Source organism: Mustela lutreola, chromosome 10 (assembly GCF_030435805.1).
Source record: "Mustela lutreola isolate mMusLut2 chromosome 10, mMusLut2.pri, whole genome shotgun sequence".
Classification (NCBI taxonomy): Eukaryota; Metazoa; Chordata; class Mammalia; order Carnivora; family Mustelidae; genus Mustela; species Mustela lutreola.
In genome coordinates this window covers 30,646,782-30,662,423 of record NC_081299.1, presented here as the reverse complement: position 1 = coordinate 30,662,423, position 15,642 = coordinate 30,646,782, and the positions used below count along the sequence as shown (strand labels likewise).

At 40.2% G+C, this 15,642-nt stretch overlaps 1 non-coding gene across 1 annotated transcript; it reads left to right on the top strand.

The window, feature by feature from the left end:
• Window positions 1-12,586: 12,586 nt before the first annotated feature.
• LOC131810669 (U6 spliceosomal RNA) lies at window positions 12,587-12,693 on the top strand. Its single transcript, XR_009345651.1, has one exon. It is a non-coding gene; the product is annotated as a U6 spliceosomal RNA (small nuclear RNA).
• The last annotated feature ends 2,949 nt before the right edge of the window (window positions 12,694-15,642 follow it).

Sequence of the window (15,642 nt, the reverse complement as noted above, 5' to 3'; positions counted from 1 at the left end):
GACCCTATTTTATTTTACTTAAGATTTTATTTATTTATCAGAGAGAGAGAGCGAGAGTGAGCACGCAAGCAGGGGGAGTGGCAGGCAGAGGGAGAAGCAGGCTCCCCGCTGAACAAGGAGCCTGATGCGGGGCTCCATCCCCCAGGACCCTCAGATCATGACCTGAGGTGAAGGCAGATGCTTAAATGACTGAGCCCCCCAGTCATCCCAGTGACCCTATTTTAGTGAGGAAATACTGAGACAGTGAAGTAATTTGTCCAAAGCTCCACAGATAGTCATAGAACTAGTGTTAAAAAACAGACATTCTCTTTCTAGAACCTGCACTCCTAACTGCTACACTCTAAGGTAATAATACAATGAAAATAAAAAGTTCAGTGTAGGAAGGATCAATTGCAAAATTCTGTAAGGTCCAAAAATGAGTACATGTTGGTCTAATAAACTGTGGTAGGTCTACTACTCAGGCATGACGAGGAAAAAGTAGAGCTCATAGAATCAAAGAAAATATTTAAGAGATTCTGTAGCAGAGTATAGTGGTTATTGGATGAATGAATAAATGAGCAGAACCCCCCGCTGTGGTCCATGTCTGGCTCCACAGGATCATTAGTTGCTGCAAACCCAGGGCCAACTCCCATGTCTCCATTCACAGTGTTTTCCTAGAGCCTGTGGGAAGCGAAGCTCCTCCCTGGGTGAGCCACAGGCAAATGACTCTGGAATCAAGCTCCACCTGAGCCACAGAACTTGGCCTTGGAGTTGTTCCCCAGGGACAGAATTGTTTTGGTGGGGGGGGCAAAATTTTGATGGTGTCTTCTGTTTTTGAAAGGTTGAAAAGACATCTATCTGCATGTGGACAAAATCTGAAGATGGTATGCAAAAATAAAAATAATTGCAATGTTTGTTGGAAGAATTGTGAAGTTACTTGTTTAAAATTTCTTTTCAATATTGTTATACTGACTTTTCACAACATTTTGTTTTTAAGAAAGGGGAACTTGACCTTCACTTTGATGTTCTTAAGACAAAAGTCAAAGCAATTGAGGGTTTAGTGCTGGCTGTATCCAACCCACACCCTAGACCTTGGTTGGCAAGAATTCATCTTCTAGAGAATATCTTGGTTAGGACTATTTAATTGTTCTAATTTCTGGGGATGCAGCAAAGCATAAAATGAACAAAGTCTCTGTTCTCTAAGAGTTTACATTCTAGAACTGCATTGTCCAGTACAATAGCCACTGGCTACATGAAGCTATTTAAATTTAAATTAATTAAAATGTAATACAATTTAAAACTTATTTTTCTCTGTTGCACCAGCCACATTTCAACTGCTTAAGTCATTTGGCAACTAGATGCTACCTTACTAGATAGCTCAGGTATAGAAACAGTTCCCTCACTGCAGAAAGTTCTGTTGTTCAGTACTATTTTAGAGAAAAGAGTCTGACAATAAGCAAGTAAACAAAAATGGACAAGAATAGAAATTACTCTGAATAGCATGATGTGGGTCACCTGAGTGGCTCAGTGGGTTAAGCCTCTGCCTTCGGCTCAAGTCATGATCTCAGGGTCCCGGGATCGAGCCCACATCGAGCTCTCTGCTCTGCAGGGAACCTGCTTCTGCCTCTTTGCCTGCTTGTGATCTCTGTCTGTAAAAAAAAAAAAAAAAAAAAAAAAAAAGACAATGATGCCATAGAGATGGATGGTCTTTGGGAAAACACCTCTGAAGAGCTGATATTTAAGCTGAAAAACTAATGAAAGGAAGGAGCCAATCATGCAAGGATCTGGGGATAGAACGTTCCAGGAGGAGGGAAAGACCCATGCCCTGAAGTGAGAATGAGCTTGGGGTATTTGAGAAATAGATCATTTCTATAGAACTTTGTGAGCAAGAAGGAAAGTGATCCAAGGTGAGTTGGAAGAGACAGATGGAGGCAGAATCTGTAGGGTTCTGAGGTCATGATGAAGAGCTTGGATTTACCCGTCTTAGATTTACCCTCTTCCTATCTTCAGAGGATGGCTGGTCTTGAGGTTTGCAGAGAAGCCAAGACATTTGGGTAGGTTTGCAGAGAAGCCAAGACATTTGGGTAGGTTTTTGAGGCTATGAATTGTGTATTTAGTCACCTGAGATCCTGAAGCAGAGCAGAGTTGCAGAGCCTGACCAGGATTTTGGAAATGGGTAGCAGGTGGTATCATAAAACCTGGACTTGCCAGGACAAATAAGAGTTGAGGGACCCGCTAGCAGCATTCACAATTCCATTATTAGATCAGGTGCTGGACTCACTTGGGTCAGTTGGTACTTTCGTGGGGCTAGAGAGAGATCCTCTTTGTCTGCCTCCTGAAAGGATGGTAGATCTAAGGTTTTACCCACTTAGTTGATTCCACCCTAAGAAAAAACCTTTTGGTTGTTAAAGTGTGGTTCAGGTGAGCACGGAAGCTGGGGTGGGGAAGGGAAGAGTCACATCCTCTCATCCTGAAACAATCAAATACACAACTGTCTTCCACCCATATCTGATATCCATTCATCCATTCATTTCTTCAACAAATATGGTTTACTTAACTACTTGTGCCATAACACAAGTCATTGGGTGTTGGGGATACAGCAGTAAACAAGACAAAGTTTTTGTTCTTTGTAGTTTACAAAGGAGGTAACAAACAGATACTTAAAACAATAGGAGGAAATTTATACAGGAAAGGAGATAGTCAGTGAATACATTTGTTTTACATATCTTGTTTGGGGAAAGCTCTACATAAGTAATGACTGACTGGAGTTTGGATTGAGGAGAGAGTTTAAGCCAGGCAAATGCTTGGAGGAAAAGCATTCCAGGCAGAAGGAACAGCAGATCTCTGGAGATGGAAATCTGATTCATAGGCTAATGGAACAGTAGGCCAGGGTACTGGAACCCAGTAAAGACCAGGGGAGCAGGGAGAAAGCAGCTCCAGACGGGAGGCTGGAGACTGGGTACAGATAATGACAGAAAAGGATGGTAACACTGGAGGTGGTGAGAAGTTGTCAGATAATGAGTGTAACTTGCTGTTGAGATTGGATGTGGATTATAAGTGAAAGAAAGAAGGGAAGCAAAAAACCAAAGTTTTTGGTCTGAACAACTGGAGAATGTAATGTCACAGAGACAGCAAATCCTGGGAGAGGCAGCATTTTTTGTGTGGTGGTGGTGGCGGGGGGGGTTGTGGTAGGTAGTTCATTTTTTTTTTTAAGATTTTATTTATTTATTTGACAGACAGAGATCACAAGTAGGCAGAGAGGCAGGCAGAGAGAGAGGGAAGCAAGCTCCCTGCTGAGCAGAGAGCCGGATGCGGGACTCGATCCCAGGACCCTGAGATCACGACCTGAGCCGAAGGCAGAGGCTTAACCCACTGAGCCACCCAGGTGCCCGGTAGTTCATTTTAGACATGTTAAGTTTTCAATGACTATTGAACAACCAAGTAGAGATGTTGAGGAGGCAGTTGAAAATATACGTTTAGAATTTAGGGGAAAAGGCCTGGAAGCATGAACAACGAAGTGTTCAGTATACAGATTGTACTTATTTATACATTTATTTTTACTACAGAAAAATTTTAAGCAGACACAAAAGTAAAGATAACAATATGAATATTTGTGTACCCATCACCTAGTTTTATCAATGATTAATATTTTGTTAGTTTTGTCCCATCCCTCTTCATTCCTCCCTGAGCTGAGGATTTTATTTTATTTTATTTTTAGGTTTATTTATTTAAGTAATCTCTAACCCCAGAATTGGGCTCTAACTCATTATCCTGTGATCAAGAGTCATCACACACTGTTCTAACTGAGCCAGCCAGGTGCCGCCAAGGCTGGAGTATTTTGAAACAAATTCTGGATATTTACTGTTCTCCTTGTAAACACTTCAGTATGTAAAATACTGTTTTAAAAGTCACGGGGCCAGATGATATTACCCAGAGAACATGTGTAAATAGAGAAGAGTTATGAGGACCAATTCATCATCACTACATACAATCTGCCTTTAGAAGTTAGGAGGAACAAGCTAAGGGAACTGAGAAGGAGCAGGCGTGCAGAAAAGGTGTGGTAAGCATGCAGTCTTGGAAGCCAACTGAAAAAATTAGTTTCAAGAAGGAGGGTGTGATCAATTGTGCCAAATGCCATTGAGAGATGTAAGGACTCAACAAAGGGGTGTTGTCAATGAGTTTGATGAGAACAGTTTAGTGGAGTTGTAAGCATATGAGCTCGATGAAAATGTTTTCAAGAGAAAAATGAGAGGAGAGGCAGCAGAGACTTGAAGCACATACAACTTTACAAGCGATCTTTTTTCTGAAAAGGGGGATCTGAGAAATAGGGCAATGACCAGAGGAAGACACAAAGTTCGAAGGAGGTACATTTTTATGATAGGAGAAATCACAGTGTATTTATACCCTCATGGAAACAGTCAAGTACATCCTGATGATGTACAAGTAAAAGGGAATAAATTAATGAGTTATGTCATGGAGTAGGTAAAACAAGTGGGATCTAGGGTTTTAGATCACTCATTTCAGAAGCTATAGGAAACATAAAGACCCCAGGACTTGCCTCTTGTGGTTTGTCTGAACAACCAAGGAAGAGGTTAGCATAGAAGAGTTTGGCGAAGAAGAGGGGTGCGTACCTTCTTCTTTATCAACACTGGTCCCAGGGAAGGAATATCTTTGCCTGGAAAATGGCTGGAGCTTGTTCTTGAGATTGGCAGGCTCCTCTCCCACAAGTAGAGTCATTTGGATATGTGTCATCCATTATAGGGTCTATATCTATCCAGTGACGCCCCATGTAGGCAACCCCTGTGCCCAATCCCAGCTATACAAGAAATAAGGGTCCCCCAAGAATTGGCAATACAGTAGACCAGATATTAAGAATAGAAAACGTTTTTTTGTCTCCCTTCATAGCATTCATTTTGTCCAAGGAAGTTGACTCTAAGTCACAAGTGGAGCATATCACTACATACTTAGCCGCACCAATAGTTCCAGGGGTGAACATGTGATCTAATACAATCCAAGCATATGCCTTTTAGGAATGCTAGACCAAAGGCTCCCTGTTTTCTTCAGGATGTGGAAGAGAAAGTGTGTAACCCTGAAAGTATAGGCATCAATGTTGGGGCAACAAAAGAAGTCAGGGTTTTTGTTGTTGTTGTTGTTGTTGTTACTGTTGTTAACAAGTATTTTTTAAATTTTTAAAAAAGATTTTATTTATTTATTTGTCAGAGAGAGTGAGCACAGGCAGACAGAGTGGCGGTAGAGGCAGAGGGAGAAGCAGGCTCCCCGCTGAGCAAGGAGCCTAATGTGGGACTCGATCCCAGACGCTGGGACCATGACCTGAGCTGAAGGCAGCCGCTCAAACAACTGAGCCACCCAAGCATCCCAACAAGTATTTTTTTTTTAAGTAATCTCTACATCCAACATGGTGCTTGATCCCATGACCCTAAGATCAAGTCACATGCTGTATTGACCGAGCCAGCCAAGTACCCCCAAAAGAAGTTAGTTTTAATGAAGCCAGCATTTTTGAAGGTGGAGACTAAGGGATGAAATGAAATTAGATCTTTGTTGAGCTGTTGGAAAAAGTCTTGCCTGAAGTTCTAGTATCAAGTTTCAGCATAGCTCTAAAAATTTTTCAGATATGTGGAATAATACATTTCCCTTATTGCTCAAGCCAGGTCAAGTTGGATTTTCCGTTACGTGCAACCAAAAGCAACCTAACTGAAGCACAAAGACAGGCATAGCCCTCTACTGGGTAATTCATTTATTAAATATGTTCACACACCAATTTTGTATCAAGCACATGCCATGCACTAGGGATACAGTAGTAAACAAAGAAAACTGTGTTGTCACAGTCTAAAAGTCTGCATCCTCCCAGTCACCTTTTCCTTGAAGGGCTGTTGGCCCTTTGTTCTTTGTGTGAACTCGAGTGATTCAGGTTTTGTCTCTTCTCTGAGCTGCCACCTCCTGCCTTCACAGCATGGGATTTTCTCCAACCAATTTTGTCTCAAAGTAAGCTTATCTTCCCAGCTTTCCCTATCTTGGTCACTGTGTCAGTTAGGGACCCATCAGGGAAGCAAACTACTCTAGATATTTTAAGCAGGAAGGCATTTATTTCAGGAAAATAGCTGTTTTACCAAACCATTAGAAGAGTTGGAGGAATGAAGGTCAGCAAAAGTCATCCTTCCCTCTCAGACTTGCCACTAGAGTTCAGAGTCAGAATCTTAAGGTGGGCAAATTGTGGGAAATTATCTGGAAGCCACTGTAAAAACCTTTTATCTTCTTGCTGCTCTCTGAGGAACAATAATGCATGGTTTCTCCTTCTTCTTTTCTACCCATATCTTTTCTGAATGCCTCTCATTGCCTGGCACTAAACTGAACTCCACTGGGAAGAGATTTTGGAAAATGTATATCCCAAATTTCCAGTCCTTGTGATGTGGGATAGCACAGAAGAGGGTGAAATTCCAATAGATAATCTGGCAAAGGGAGACAATCCACCAGAGGAAGAACCCAACTGCTTCCTTTTACAGCTTTGTCTGCTAATCAGAACAGAGATGCTTTCTGAAGACAGTGAGGATTTGCCTGGAGGATGCTCCTGGAAGGAATATTCAGCATGCAAAAAGCAGATCAGTTTTGTACAAAAGGTAGTGTGGGTAGGGGAACAACAGCTTTATTCCAGGATGATTCATGCAGTGTACTCCACCCTCATGATGGGAGTCAGTTATGTCACTGAATGGCCTGCCTACTCCTCAGGCAACCCACAAAGAAGCCTGCTTGCCTCCTGTTCACATAGAATTCAAGATTAAGGGATAGGTCTATTGAAAAAACACACAGGCAGAAGAAACTCAGGCTAGCTCTCTCTGGAGAAATATGAGTAGGCTACCAGGCAACCAAAGAGAATATTTAAAAAAAAATTTTTTTTAAAGCAAGCAAGCAAGCAAACAAAATAATCTCCCTGTAAAGGAATGAGACTTGTCATGGTTAGTAATGTCAACGTTGTGAGGAAAAAATTATTTAAACCCAGAACTGTCAAGGAGAGATAGAGCCACACACTAGTTAAAGGCAGCAAAGACAGATTTTATTCAGCACTATTGCAATAGAGCAAAGAGGCTTCAGTAAGAGACACTCAACTCCAAACGGTGCAAAAACAGCTGGCAGTTTATAGGTTATGAGCAGAGCAAAGGGAGTCAGTGGATGGAAAAATTACTAAGAGGAGACGTCAGGGGACTCTTTAGTCTTTTTATTTTCTTCAGATTTTATTTTTAAATGATCTCTATACCTGACATGGGGCTACAACTACCCTGAGATCAAGAGCAGCAAGCTCTCCTGACTTAGCCAGCCAGGTGCACTGAGTGTAGGGGGATTCTTGATAAACTTGTCTAACAGGATTCTTTAGACATCAGGGTGTGGAATGAGGAACTTGATCAAATATCAATGGCGATCAGATATCAATGGAATTTTTAAAAAAGATATCAATGGAATTCTTGCCAAACTAACTTAGCAGGATTCTTGCTAAAACTGGACTGTGCAGGCTGAGGACAGATCCCAGGAATGAGGCATGGTCAAAAATGGGGCTTAAAGGAGTCTGTCTGAAGTCTGGTCAAGGAGATAAACTTTTTTTTTTAAAGATCTTTTTATTTATTTATTTATTTGACAGACAGAGATCACAAGTAGGCAGAGAGGCAGGCAGAGAGAAGGGGAAGCAGGCTCCCTGCTGAGCAGAGAACCCAATGTGAGGCTTGATCCCAGGACACTGAGACCATGACCTGAGCCAAAGGGAGAGGCCCAACCCACTGAGCCACCCATGCACCTCCAAGAAGAGAAACTTTATTAGAATTCTATACCTAGCCAAACTGCCAATTGAATGTGACAGAAAATAAGAAGAGAGTAGGAACTCAAAATATTTAATATCACATATTCTGTGAAAAAAGAATTACAGATGATGTGGAGAATAAAGACAAAAGAAATATAGAAAAAAAATTAAATTTCCTTAGAACTTGTAGCCCATTGACAAGTATTGAGACAGGCAGAGTGACCTCCCTCAAGGGCCTCAACTGTCTCAGTGTTAATATTTTGCTAGACACAAAAGGCAACCTTACCTGGGACATTAGCCTAACCTCCAGGATTCTGTAAAAAAAAGTCTCTTTGGAAACTTCCTTTATCTCTGCCCCACAAGTTATATGTTAGCAATCATCCTCTGCTCATATGGCCCCCTGATATACACCTGAAAGGTCTCATGACTAAAGTTTTACTGGACAGTCATAAATGACCTTTTCCTAACAGCAGCTAGCCCCTCAAGTTCCTGGAAAGAAACCTTGTTTCCAAATTCCTTAGAAATTTACACTATCCCTAATGCACTCCCAATTCAAAAGTATGTAATCAGTCACTCCTCATAATCCCAGTGCTGCTCTCTTCTGCCCACAGGTCCTGTCCCCGTGTTTCAATAAAACCACCTTTTTTTGTACTGAAGATGTCTCGGGAATTTCTTCTTAACTGTTTGCTCCTGAACCTGCCAACATTTCACATCAGTAGATCTACTCCAGCAAAATGTAAATGGAATCTAACAAAGAAGACCGTGGGGGATTTAAGTAATAGAAGTATAAGACCAAAGTTTAAAAAGCTTGGGGGGGAGGCTTGGGAAGAAATAAAAGATCCATAAGATCCTAATACATGGAAGGCTCCCTAGGAATATACTTTCATCACTAAGGTCTAATCATACTACTTGATTCTACAGTTAATAGTTATAAAATTATAATATGGTAAGTGTTGGGTTTTGGGTTTTAATTTTTAGTCAATCTATATACAAATTAATTTAGTATTTAATTTAGCCACAGAAATAATATAAATGTGGGGGAGACTGGGTGGCTCAGTGGGTTAAGCATCTGCCTTCGGCTCAGGTCATGATCCTAGGGTCCTGGGATTGAGCTCTGCATCGGGCTCCTGGCTCAGTGGGGAGCCAGCTTCTCCCTCTCCCACTCTCCCTGCATTTGCGTGTACTCTCTCTCTCTCTCTCTCTCATAAATAAAATATTTTAAAAAGTGTTAAAAATAATATGAATGGTATTACTACTTGCAATAATTAACAAAAATTAAGAGGTGGAGAGGAGAAGTGGAAAAAAGGGGAAATTGGTTAATTTATCTTTTAGTGTTAAAATCAACAAACCAACAAATTATACCGATTGAAGAAATCATGATAAATATCAAGAAAAGGAAACAACAAAAGTGCTAACAGAATTGCCTCTAGGAGGTGAGACCTGATGAGGAATGGGGAGGAAGAGAGATCTTATTTTCTTTTTCATGTCCTTCTTTGAATTTAAATATTGTGTATGTGAGGGTGTCTATATATGACAAAAAACATCAAAAGCTTTAAAACTGTCTCAATATTACAGAAAAAAATGGATGATATTCTTTCCCATTGAGCAAGAAGAAAGCATTTTTCTCAAAAGTTTTTTAATGTAGATGGCACATCTAATATAACTTTTCACTTTTTTTAAAAAGATTTTATTTATTCACTTGACAGACAGAGATTACAAGTAGGCGGAAAGACAGGCAGAGAGAGAGGAGGAAGCAGGCTCCCTGTCCAGCAGAGAGCCCAATGTGGGGCTCGATCCCAGGACCCTGGGATCATAACTTGAGCTGAAGGCAGAGACTTTAACCCCCTGAGCCACCCAGGTGCCCCAACTTTTTCACTTTTATTAATCACTTTTGTAGCTCCAATAGTTAATAGACTAAAAAATCTTTTTTTAAGATTTTATTTTTAAGTCAGGATGCCTGGGTGGCTCAGTCCATTAAGCTGCTGCCTTCGCCTCAGGTCATGATCCTAGGGTCCTGGAATTGAGTCCTGCATCAGGCTCCTTGTCCAGCGGGGAGTCTACTTCTCTCTCTGCCTCTGCCTGCTACTCTGCCTTCTTGGGCTCTCTCTGACAAATAAATAAAATCTTTTAAAAAATCTTTTAAAAAAAGATTTTATTTTTAAGTAATCTCTACACCCAACATGGGGCTCAAACTCACAACCCCAAGATCAAGAGTTCCATGCTATAGCGACTGAGCCAGCCAACTGCCCCCAAACCAAGAAATCTTGGTACTACTTTTATCCATCGCTGCCACCAGGTAATGGTATCATGATCTTTTTTAATGGCTCCAACAATGGAAATAGATTGTTTCTCAGTCTGAAAGTATTCACTATAAGTGGTCAGTTGGTGAAATTTCTGTTCATTTTATTGAAAAGCCAGTAGACATCTAAACCTGGATTATTAATAAGCATGATGTGTTTTTAATAGCAAACAATTTTTTAATTAAAAACCTTAATTTATATAAAGCAGTTTCATTTCCTGTATGCAAAAAAAGCCCATAATAATAATAACAACAAAACACAACTGAAACCTATGAGCATTCATGTACTACTCCACTGTTCCTTGTCTATTTGGGGAATAGGTATGCATCTTACTTTCAGTACTCTTTGAAGTCACACTGAAATTCAGGCTTTGCAAGTTCTCACTTACTGTTTATTAAGATAACAACTTGGCATTGACTTAAATTGAAAGAACTTTTCTTGTCTCTCACTAAATGGTTCCTCTTCAAACCAAATCCAGAGGAAGTAAGAACTCTGTTGGTACTTTTCTACAGGGATACTTTGAACTATTTGATTAAAAAGTGCTTTGGTTGGGGGTGATTTTTTTAACCTCTTTGTGGTTTTCATTTGCCTTTATTGTGTTTATTTCAAGCCTTCTTTTCACATCAATAATTCCATTTCCAACTATGTCTACTCTACTCCTTGCTGTTTTGATGTATTTATTAGCTCTAAAATGGGATTGCTTTGGTCTTTGCTTTATAGGATGTGCAATTTCCCTATTCATCTCTTTTAGTTGTTTAATTATCTCATTTTTGAGTTCTTAGTCTACTGAGCTCATTTTCTTTTTAGGTTATTCTAGAGCTTAAAGCACTTGGGGTGAATGTTTTCCATTTCTCTACCTGCCTCCTGAATTCCTTCTCACTTTATCTGAAATGGACTTGGTTTTTCTAATGAACTGCGTCTTGAAAGTAGCTATTTTATACTATATCCACTTTTTCTATGACTTATAAGCTTGTCTCAAAGAGCGGAGGGCAGAACTCAGGGGAAGTGGTTTGTTGTCTTTGCTAGAATTCCTCCATGTTTTCTGAAGTTTGAGGAGTCTATTTCAGAGTTCACTTGACTAGGGTTTGTTGTATCCCATTCCTATACAAAAGAGCCTCAACCATTGAAACCTCCCTCAGTTTAGTGTGCTTTCCTGGAGTCTTCACAGCCACCTAAAACATCAAGCCTATTCCCCACTTCTCACTTTACCTTCTCCTCAATAGTCATTTTTACTTTTCCAGAGAGAAGAGGTTGAAGATAAAGAAACTACTTAATTCTCTTTTCTCTTGAATATATGTGCATTTGTATGTGTTAATTCCTAGGATTTTGTGAACACAACAATATGAATTTTGATGGAATGTAGGCAGGATTGGAAACCTTGACTTAGTCCAGACCAGAATCTTCTATCTTGGCTTGACTGCTATTTGTTGATATTTAAGATACTGAGTTGTGACCCTTTGTTTGGTGTGGATGAAATTTTAACTTTCTTAGGTATTGGCAGAAAAAGAGTCTATAAGAATGCTTTACTTCATTATCTTAAACAAAAAGTACAATAATTTAGGGGCACCTGGGTGGCTCAGTGGGTTAAGCCTCTGCCTTTGGCTCAGATCATGATCTCAGGTCCTGGGATCAAGCCCTGCAGCAGGCTCTCTGCTCAGCAAGGAGTCTGCTTCCCCCTCTCTCTGGGGGGAAGAGAGTCTGCCTCTGCCTACTTGTGATCTCTCTCTGTCAAATAAATAAATAAAATCTTTTTTTAAAAAAGTATAATAATTTTTTAAAACAGTATAATAATTTTTAATGCACATATACATTATACATTTTTCATTATACGTTTGATATATGTGTATCTTAATTTCTTCTGTTATAAAAAGTTATGTATCTATGCCTATATCAAATCATTATGTTGTATACCTTAAGCTAATACAGTGTTGTATGTCAATTATATCAATAAAACTGGGGGAAAAAACCCTGAGAAAACAAAATAAATGTTACATATCTTTAGTTGTAAAAATTCAAACCATATGAAAGTATAAAAAAGTAAAAAGTAGTGGGGCACCTGGATGGCTCAGTCGGTTAAGTGGCTGCTGACTCTTGGTTTCAGCACAGGTCATGATCTCAGTTGTGACATTGAGCCCCGAGTCAAGCTCTGCGCTCAGTACGGAGTCTGCTTCTCTCTTTCTCCCTCTCCCTTGGTCTCTTCCTCCACTTGTATGCACATGTGCTCTCTCCCTCTCTCTCAAACAAATAAATAATAATTTTTTTTTAATCTTTTATAAAAATTTTATTTATTTATTTATTTGACAGATTGAGAGAGAGATCACAAGTAGGCAGAATGGCAGGTGGAGAGAGAGGGAGAAGCAAGCTCCCTGCTGAACAGGGAGCCTGATGAGGGGCTCGATCCCAGGACCTTGGGATCATGACCTGAGCCGAAGGCAGACACTTAACTGAGCCACCCACGCGCCCCAATAATAAATCCTAAAAAAAAATAAATAAATAAAAAGTGGTGCTTGCTTCAGTAGCACATATACTAAAACTGGAACAAAATGGAGGAAATTGGCATGCCCCATACATAAGGATGACTCACAGACTAGTGAAGTGTTCAAAAACAAAAAGCGAATAGTGAAAACTCTTGTTTTCTTGTCAGTGCTTTAGCCATTCAGTGAAAATTAGAAATTCGGTGAAAATCTAGAAATAAGTGGGGGCGCCTGGGTGGCTCAGTGGGTTAAAGCCTCTACCTTCAGCTCAGGTCATGATCCCAGAGTCCTAGGACTGATCCTCATGTCAGGCTCTGCTTAGCGGGGAGCCTTCTTCCTCCTCTCTCTCTCTGCCTGTCTCTCTGCCTACTTGTAATCTCTGCCTGTCAAATAAATAAATAAAATCTTAAAAAAAAAAAAAAAAGAAAGAAAGAAAAGAAAATCTAGAAATAAGGGAATACATAGATATTTTAAGAACAGCTTTTTATAGTAGATTTTGCATACAATAAATATCACCTGTTTCACATGTACGATCCAGTGAGTTTTAGTAAATATAGAGTGGTGTAACCATTACCACAACATATATATTTTTTAGAAAAATAAAGAGTAACTTTCTTCATTCCTATTTAACCTAGTGTCCCAGTTCTAAAAAAAAAGGTACCTGGCTGGCTCAATCAGTGGAGCATGCAACTCTTGATCTCAGGGTCATGTATTCAAGCCCCACATTGGATATAGAAATTACTTGAAAACAAAACAACACAAAACTTTAAAGTGTACTTACCGATGCCCACAGCATGCTAAACATGGTTTGGAGGCTACTTTTGAAAGCTTTTGGGTAGTTCTCTTCCTGCAGATTAAGCTACCTGACCATCAAATATCAGCTGGGTCCCTTCCATTTTCTTATCAGTGAAATCTGCTATTGTAATTTAATTAAATTTTGGAAAATTTATAGTGAGCATAAAAAAAGAGATGTTTCTATGAAAACTAAGTTGGATGCTTTGGAAAGCTTGTTAAAATCAAATTGCTTAAAACTTCTTACATTAGGCCTAGGTGAGAATTCTGTGATTGGAGGAACTACACACATCTAGAAGAACTGTGTTCAGATTGCTTCTCAAGTGCCTTCCAGTTATTGCTCCACTTTAAAGAAAACTTTAAAGAAATTATGGGTGATTTGTTAAAGGCAAGAAGTACAAATCACTCTAAGAAATACTTCAACCACTGGCCCCATAATCACAGAAAAAGCCTGAGGCTATCTCGAAAGATTGATGAAGCAATTTACTAGTCTTAAGTTTAAAGAGTGACTTATAATATACCATAAACTTACCTTTCTTGCTTTTTTTTTTTTAAGATTTCATTTATTTATTTGACAGAGAGATAGAGCCAGAGAGTATAAGCAGGATGGGGGAGAGAAGGCAGAGGAAGAAGGAGACAGGCTGCCTGGTGAGCAGAGAGCCCAACGCAGGATGGATACCAGGATCATTAACCTGAGCTGAAGGCAGATGCTCAAGCGAATGAGCCACCCAGGTGCCCGTGAACTTACTTTTCTTAAAATAAACAAAACGGTATACTGTATAATGCTTTATAATTCTGCATTTTAATTTTTTTTCAAGTAACAACTAACCATCAGGTCCAACAGCATCAGATAAAAGGACCTCAGGTTGGTGTACAACCAGCTTTTCCTTTACAATATATTGAGGACACTTTTTTCTTTTTTTTAGAAAAAATTTTATTTATTCATTTTTTCGAGAGAGCGCTTGAGGTTGGCAGTGGGAGGGGCAGAGGGAGAAGCTGACTTCCAGCTGACCAAGAAGCCTGATGAGGGGCTCAATCCCAGGACCCTGGGATCATGATCTGCGCCCAAGACAGCTGCTTAAGGGACTGAGTCAAGCACCCTTGAGGACATTTTTCATGTAGTTGTATAAAAATCTAGCATGTGGGGGCGCCTGGATGGCTCAGTGGATTGGGCCTCTGCCTTTGACTCAGGTAGTGATCTCAAGGTCGTGGGATTGAGCCTCACATGGGGCTCCTTGTTTGGTGAGGAGCCTGCTTCTCCCTCTCTCTCTTCTTGCCTTTCTGCCTACTTGTGATCTCTCTCTCTCTGTTAAATGAACAAATAAGTAAATAAATCTATCTCTTAAAAAAATTTTTAAAACTCACCTCATAATACACTATTGTATAGTGGATATATCCTAATTTGCTTACCAAATTCTCTATTTTGAAAATTTCCTAAAAAATATTTTGAACAGGGAATTGAGAGGGTGAAAGTGGATTAAGATATTGAATCAGGGGACGCCTGAGTGGCTCAGTGGGTTAAAGCCTCTGCCTTCGGCTCAGGTGATACTTCCCTTCCCCCCTCTCTCTGCCTGCCTCTCTGCCTACTTGTGATCTCTGTCAAATAAATAAATAAAATCTTAAAAAAAAAAAAAAGATATTGAATCAGGCAATAGAACTTGAAGTGGATTAAAGAGTAGGGGGGAATGGTTCCTGCACTCATCCAGCTCTGAAATTAAACCAGAAAGTGGCAGTGGTTTACACATCCAAGAGATGTTCTTATCTCTCTGGCTGCCCTGCCATTTATTTATAAAACACACCATTCCTTTCTCCCTCTCCATCTTGGCTCAGTCCAGTCCGCCTGCATTTCATCTTTGCCTGTTGACATCCTATTTTTCCTTCAACATCCAGAACAAATACCACACCTGGTCATTATTAGCCCTGGCTGGAAATGATCCCTCCCCTTCCATTGCTGATAGCGAGCTGAATCCCTCCTTCCTTTCCTCCTTCCACAGAGCACTTTTTTCTCCAAGGTAGTGCAGTGCAGTAGCTCAGTCACAACTTTGGATCCACCAATATGCTATCTCTGTGAACTCTGCAAGTTACCCAAATTCTCAGTGCCTCAGTGTCCAGACCTGTAAAATGGGGAGAAGGGTACACAGCATTATTAGGAGGACTAAATCCGTTAACAGGTATAAAGCACTTAGAAGGATGTCTGATGTGTAGTAAGCGCCAGATAAACCTGGACATTCATTTTGACTGGCGGTGGTGGGAAGTGTGGAGCTGGCGGTCCGCCCCAGCGAGCGTCGGGTCC